The 6,929-nt window shown below is 39.1% G+C and overlaps 1 protein-coding gene across 1 annotated transcript in view; it reads left to right on the top strand.

Moving 5' to 3' along the window:
- The window catches only part of GALNT11 (UDP-N-acetyl-alpha-D-galactosamine:polypeptide N-acetylgalactosaminyltransferase 11 (GalNAc-T11)), a 53,726-nt gene that overhangs the window by 34,687 nt on the left and 12,110 nt on the right, over positions 1-6,929 (top strand). The window lies entirely within an intron of this gene.

Genomic DNA, 6,929 nt, shown 5'->3' with positions numbered 1-6,929 from the left:
ACTTTTCTCCCTGCCCAGCAGCCCTCTCCCCCGCCCCCACCTTCAGTCCTGTTTTATAACAGTAGTAGCACTATGCGTTATGTTTTCTTTTGTGACCGAGATATTTCACACAGCATAATGTCCTCCAGGATCACTCATTTTATTTAATATTTTATGAGGTCTTTGTTTTTCAGTGCTGTGTAGTATTATATTGTGTGAATATACCACAGCTTCTCTATCCATTTGTTTGTGATGGGCATTTGGGTTGTTTCAATATCTTTGCTGTTTTGAACAACACAGGAATATAAATGGCTGTGTATATATCTCTTTGGGTGGCAGTTCTAATTTCTTTAGGGTATATTTCCAGTAGTGGAATTGTTGGGTCAAATGGTATTTCTTTTTCCAACTTTTTGAGAAAGTATCATGCTGCCTTCCATAGTGGTTGCGCCATTTTACACTCCCACCAACACTGAATAAGGGTTCCAGTTTCTCTACAACTTTGCCAGTGTCTGTTGTTTATTCCAACCTATTCTTCAGATGATCTTGAAATTCAGATGGAATAGATTTAAGGTCATATTTTGGTTCTTGTGGACTTTCCTTTCACTTGCTTTGGCCTCATTTGAGCTTGCACATCATGAGTAATTGATGTTCTGACCCACAGTCCACCTCTTGCCTACTTTTGACTGTTGATTTTGAGCTTTTCCAATTATTTCTTCCAGAGAGGTAGTCAGTCTGATTCCTATGCAGCCTATCAGGTGAAGTCTCTGTGTAAAGTTGCAATTTGTGTCTTTTAAAAAATATATTTGCTTAAATCAGTATAAAATAAATATTTTATTTCATACACACACACACACACACACACACACACACACACACACAAAATGAATAAATCCTTGAAAATACAAAATAATTTTGTTTCCAGCCTCATTTCAATCACTATACTCTTCTTTTCCAACCACTATTTCTTCTTCACTGTTTGCATTGACACATCTTGATTGCATGTTCAATTTTAGACTACAACATGTGGTAAAAATTTTCAATTTCTTCCTCTTTGGCTCTAGATGTAGGAGTGTTGTTGTTGTTATGTGCTGTTGAGTAGTTTGCGACTCATAGCAACCCTATGTACAACAGCCCTAAACCCTGCTCTATCCTGTGCCAACTGCACTGTCTCTGACACACCCATCCCGATTACCCCAGTCACTGAACCAATCCATCTCATGGAGGGCCTTCCCCTCCTGCGCTGTCCCTCCACCCTCCCAAGCATGATGTCCCTCTCCGAGGACCCGTCCCTCCTTGCAACATGCCCTAAGTATGTCAGGCGAAGCCCCAGACTCCTTGCCTCCAAGGAGTAGCCTGGTTTAACCCTCTCTAGGATGAATCTGTTTGTTTTCTTGGCAGTCCATGGTACATTCAGTACTCTTCTCCAGCACCACAGCTCAAAGGCATCAATTCTCCTTCTCTCCTCCCTAGTCATTGTCCAACTATGTAGGAGTGTACATTTTAATAATAGTTGTAGTAAGGAGCCTTTCATGTATGTGTCTGGATAATATTCCATCACTCATAGCATCGTGTTTCAGGATAGAACTTGAAATTACTTGATATTACATCTTACATTACATGGCCCAACATATGGTTATTTTTTGTGACTATTGTTTGAATGCTTGAAAAAAATGTTTTCTATACTTACTACAAATGAAGTTCTTTGTCTCAGTTTAAATATTATTATTCAGCTGCTAGGGAGCTCTGGTAAGAAGCAGTGTTTCCTCCCATGGGAGGGTCAGATATGAATCAGTTCTGACTCAACAGCAGACACCAAGAACAACATTCAGATGTGTGTTGTTCCTGTATTGAGCAGCTGGTGGATTTGAACCACTTGCCTTTGAGATTGTAGCACAGCTTCTTACCACTAGGCCACTACTGTTGTTTGTTGTTGCTGATTATCAAGGAGTCAGGCACGACTCATAGCGACCCTATGAACAAAAGACCTGAAGCCTTTCTTTCTTTTTTTTAAGTAAAAGAATTTATTTTTATTCTTTTTTTAAATAAATTTTTTAATTATTATTAATTTTAATGAAAGTTTACGGAGACTTGGGATTTCCACTCATTGTTGCACTTTTCTCCCTGCCCACCTCTTTCCCCAGTTCGCTCTTCTCTTTGAAAAGTACAGCTTTCATTGTTATATAATCCCTCCTCTCAAGTCCACTCCACTATGCAGCCTTCATTCTGGACTCCTGTCATGACAATAATACCTAATCATATATCCCTTTTAAACATTTCTCTCCCTCATCTGTTTCAATGCAGTACATATTATTTATCCCCTCGCCCTAACCCCAATGTCAGTCCTGTTTTACAACAGTGGCACTATTCAATATTTGTCCTTTTGTGACTGAGATCTTTCACTCAGCATACTGTCCTCCAGAGTCACTCATTTTGTATAATATTTCATGAGTTCCTTGTTTTTCAGTGCAGCATAGTATTCCATTGTGTGAATATATCACACCTTCTCTATCCATTTTTTTGTTGATGGACATTTGGGTAGTTTCCAACTCTTTGCTATTGTGAACAAAGCAGCAGTAAACATGGTTGTGCATATATCTGCTTGGATAGCGGTTATGGTTTCTTTAGGGTATATTCCTCGTAGTGGAATTGCTGAGTCAAATGGTATTTTTATTTGCAACTTCTTGAGAAAGTGCCATACTGCCTTCAATACTGATTGCACCATTTCACACTGCCACCAACAGTGAATAAGGGTTCCAGTTTCTCCACAGCCTCACCAGCATTTATTGTTTGCTACCTAAAGCCTTTCTATAACTATCATCTTTTCTCAAAGTTCATAGTTTCTAGAGGCATGTTATTTAGGAAGTGGATGCTACTCCTGCTTCCAAACCTGTCTTAAACTGGGAGCGCCAGCAAACACTGTCCACCATGGGTAACCGTTATGGCATTTGACACCCCAGTGACACAAGGGTCAGCATCACAGCAACCCCAGGTTACCTCAGTACAGTAAATTGACAGAAGAGTGCTGTACCACTTAGAAGAATGTTCCTTCAAAATAAAATAACAACCAACTTTTAAATACAAAAGAAATTTTTGAATACAACTTTTAAATACCACGAGGTCCTGTCTAAACAAGAGGCTTAAATAAAAAACAACCAATATTATATGTTGTTGTTATGTACTGTCAGGTCTCCTGCAGCCTATAGCTATGTACAGCGGCTCTGAACCTTTCTAGGCCACTCGAGCTCCATTATTCAGATAGTCTATATTTGTATTAGTTTCTTCATTTGCTTTATTAAAATCTGTTCTTGAAAGTGATATATTAAAGTTTTCTGCAACAATTGGGTGTTCGTGTGGCTTTGCTTATACTTCTGTTAGAAACTTTGTATATTAGTGTAAAATTGTTCTGGTTCCTTAGTGAATGGAGTCATTTGTCATTAAGGATTGCCCCTCTTTATCCTAGAATTTAAAAGTCATGGGCCTTTTGATTTTTAGTCTGATTTTCACAGTTAATTATAGTTTTATTTTTGTTCTAATTCAAACCCATTGCTATCAGAACCAATTCATAGCTGACCCTCCAAGGCTCCACTTCCTAGGCTAAATTGCAAGGTGAGATTCCGTCTTTTTCCCTCAGAACTGCTGACAGACATAAACCTCCAGGCAGACTTGTCCTTTGGGTTAGCATTGCACCTCCCTTCCGATTATGTCATCTGAGCTCCCCTTATTTTTATTAGTTTTTACTTTCAGTCTTTCTGCAGTCATATCCTTTGTTGACCTATGTCCTATGTACAGTTGCTTTAGTTTTTAAACCAGTATAAAAAGTTTTGTCTTTTAATTAAAACATTGCTATGCATCCGAGGGCTGGACAGTATCTTAAGGATAATAGAAGAAGGATTGATGCCTTTGAGTTTTGGTGTTGAAGCAGAGTATTGAGCATACCAGGGACTTCCAAGAGAACAGACAGGTTTGTCCTGGAAAGGGTGAAACCAGGTTCCTCTCTGGAGGTGAAGATTTAGATGCTCCATCTCACGCACTTTGGACATGTGGTCATGAGGGTACCAGTCCTTGGAGAAGGACATCATGCTTGGAACAGTGGAGGGACAATGCAAGAGAAGACGACCCTGGATGAGATGGATTGATTCAGTGACTGAAGCAATGGAATTAGATCTGTTGGAGACAATGAGATTGGCTCAAGGTAGGGCAGGTTTCAGAGCTAGTGTACATAGGGTTACTGTGAGTCACAGATGACTCGATGGTACATAACAACAATGTTGTGTAATAGTCTCTCTTTCCATCTATGAATAGTACTGTTTGTCTTCTCTTTTCTGTATTCCCGTTTTTAATTTTTTGCCGCAGTTTTGGAGTGAATGCGAATTTTTTTTTATTCTTTCCAGTCACCACATTAGAGGATATCAAGTCTTTTAGTGATTACCTGAGAGAATGTAACATGCACCCTGGACTTATCACAACCTAAGTTTAATTATGTATAAATATAACACAGGGGAGCTGTGGTGACCTAATGGTAAGGAGCTGCACTACCAACTCAAAAGGTTTAAGGTTCAATCCACTTGCTGCTCCTTGGGAGGAAAGGGGGCAGTCACCTCCCATGCAATTTACTGCCTCTGAAAACCCACTGGAAGGTCAGCTGTGGGTCAGATCTAACAACAACATAAATATAAGGCAGATATTTATAGTGTAATAGAAAGTAGTCCTTTTCCCAAGTAATATAAAAATCTCTGAATTTCCATATTCCAGTGATTCCCCCTAATGTTAAATACTGTTGTTGGAGAGTATGCATAATGTGTATACATAGATACGCACGTAAATACACAGTGCGTTTTAATGTAATCATTAGCTGTTGTAAGTTTACCCACATTCTCCCCTCTTCTGTTACTCTCTATGCTTTCTGTGTCTGCAGGCTTGTAGCTGGGGCTACTTGATTTTAGCCAGAAAACACACATTAGTATTTCTGTACCATGACTTTCTTGGTGTTACTTCGCTTTTTCAGTATTTCGTAGCTTCATTGTCATTTTGAGGAATATTTTCCACTCAGTGTACAATTTTAGGCTCATAGATGTTTCTTTCTGGTCTTTCAGACATCATTCAGGAACTTCTGTTTTCTGCTGTTTCTGGTGAGAAATTAATGCCAATCTTACCTTCTTTTTTTCTTTGAAAAGAATCTGTCCTCTTAGAAAATTTTATTTCTCATAAATGTTTTTCAGGTACATATAAATGTTGTTTCTTTTGTGATAGTTTCTGATATCTCTGAAAAATCTCAGTCTAATCTTTTATCTCTTTGCATATACTGAGCAGTTATTTTAAGTCTCTGCCAGGTAACTCCACTGTTTGAAAGCAGAATACTTGGTGGTATAAGTATTTTTCTCTCTTCTGGTCTTAGCTTCCTGGTTGCCTGATTGTTTACTGGTTGGTGTGTTGGTTTTTACTGAATATCACACATTATTTGTGAAAACTTACAGAACTACATGGTTGCCTGTGGTGGAGAGGTCTTCCTGGAGAAAGAATTTTACCTGAGACTGAATGCTGCTTAGGACATTAAAATATGTGATTAATTTAATTCTATTTTGAGAACAAAATGACAGAAAAGAGAGAGAGAGAGTGAGTGTGTGTGTGTGTGTGTGTGTGTGTGTGTGTGTAATAATCTACATGACATTCCCCTAACACGGGATCTTTCAACCTTACTATTGTTGACATTTGAGCCAGATGCTTCTAGTACTTTGTCTCTCATTTGTGATAAGTAGCTATGTCTCTAAACCCCCAAATCAAACCCACCCCTGTAGAATCAGTTTTGACTCACAGTGACCCTCCAGCTGGTTTTCAAGGCTGAAAATCTTTAAGGGACGACTCTGCCTATCTTTCTCAAACTGTCAACCTTCTGCTTAGGAGCTGGGTACATTACACAGAAGCCAGGGCTGCTTCAGTATGTCTCTGGTCATTACCACATGTCTCCAAGGGGCAAAATCATCCTCAGGTGAAACTCACTCATCTCACACACATTTGAGTCCAGTTCTTGGCAGATCCCAGGAGTCCGTTTAGTATCCCAGTGATATTGTGAGACTGTTGGAAGAATTCCTGGGGCCTTGATTTTTACCAATTCAAAGCAGCTTGAACTTCCTCCTTCATCACCATTGCCTCTTAGTCACATGTTGTTTCATGAAATTCTTCTGTGCCAGCCAGTTCTTTTTGATATAGTGACTCTGACTACTCCTTCCATCTTTTAATACTTCCTGGATCATTTAATGTTCTGCCATAATGCCCTTAAGTATTGCAACTTGAGGCTTGAATTTGTTCTTTAGTTCCTTCAGCTTAAGGAATGCCCAGCAAGTTCGTCCCTTTTGATTTTCTAACTCCAGGTCTTTGCACATTTTATTATAATACTTTGCTTTGTCTTTCCGATCTGCCCTTTGAAATCTTCTCTTCAGCGCCTTCCTGATTTCCTCCCTTTGCTTTGGCTTCTCAGAGCTCTAGTGCAATATTCAGAGTCCCTTCCAACATCCATCTTGGTCTTTTCTTTTTCCTCTCATTAGTAATGACCTTTTGCATTCTTCATGGATCATATTCTTGATATCCTCCCACAGCTCTTCTCACCTCCATTTATTAGTGTTCAGACCTCAAACCAGTTCCTGAAGTGGTTTTTAATTTCTGGTGGGATAGACTCAAGGTCAAATTTGGGTTCTTATGGATTTAATTTTCTTGAGATTGGCTCAGTTTAGGGCAGGGTTCTGAGCTATGGTGCATAGGGTTGCTGTGAATCACAGTTGACTCAATGACACATAATAACAACATTTGAGATGGAGTTCTAAAAAAATTTTACACTCAAGTTATTTACTTAGAAAAGTAAGTGAGAGAAGATCTTCACCCTGAAACCCACAGCATCCCTTTTCAGCAGGAAGTAGCTAAGAGAATACGCCATCCCCTTTTCCTTATGACTCAGG

Source organism: Elephantulus edwardii, unplaced genomic scaffold, assembly GCF_000299155.1.
Source record: "Elephantulus edwardii isolate Elephantulus edwardi_28Jun2011 unplaced genomic scaffold, EleEdw1.0 scaffold00161, whole genome shotgun sequence".
NCBI lineage: Eukaryota > Metazoa > Chordata > Mammalia > Macroscelidea > Macroscelididae > Elephantulus > Elephantulus edwardii.
Note: the sequence above shows the minus strand (reverse complement) of the source record. Positions and strands in the feature narration are given on the sequence as shown.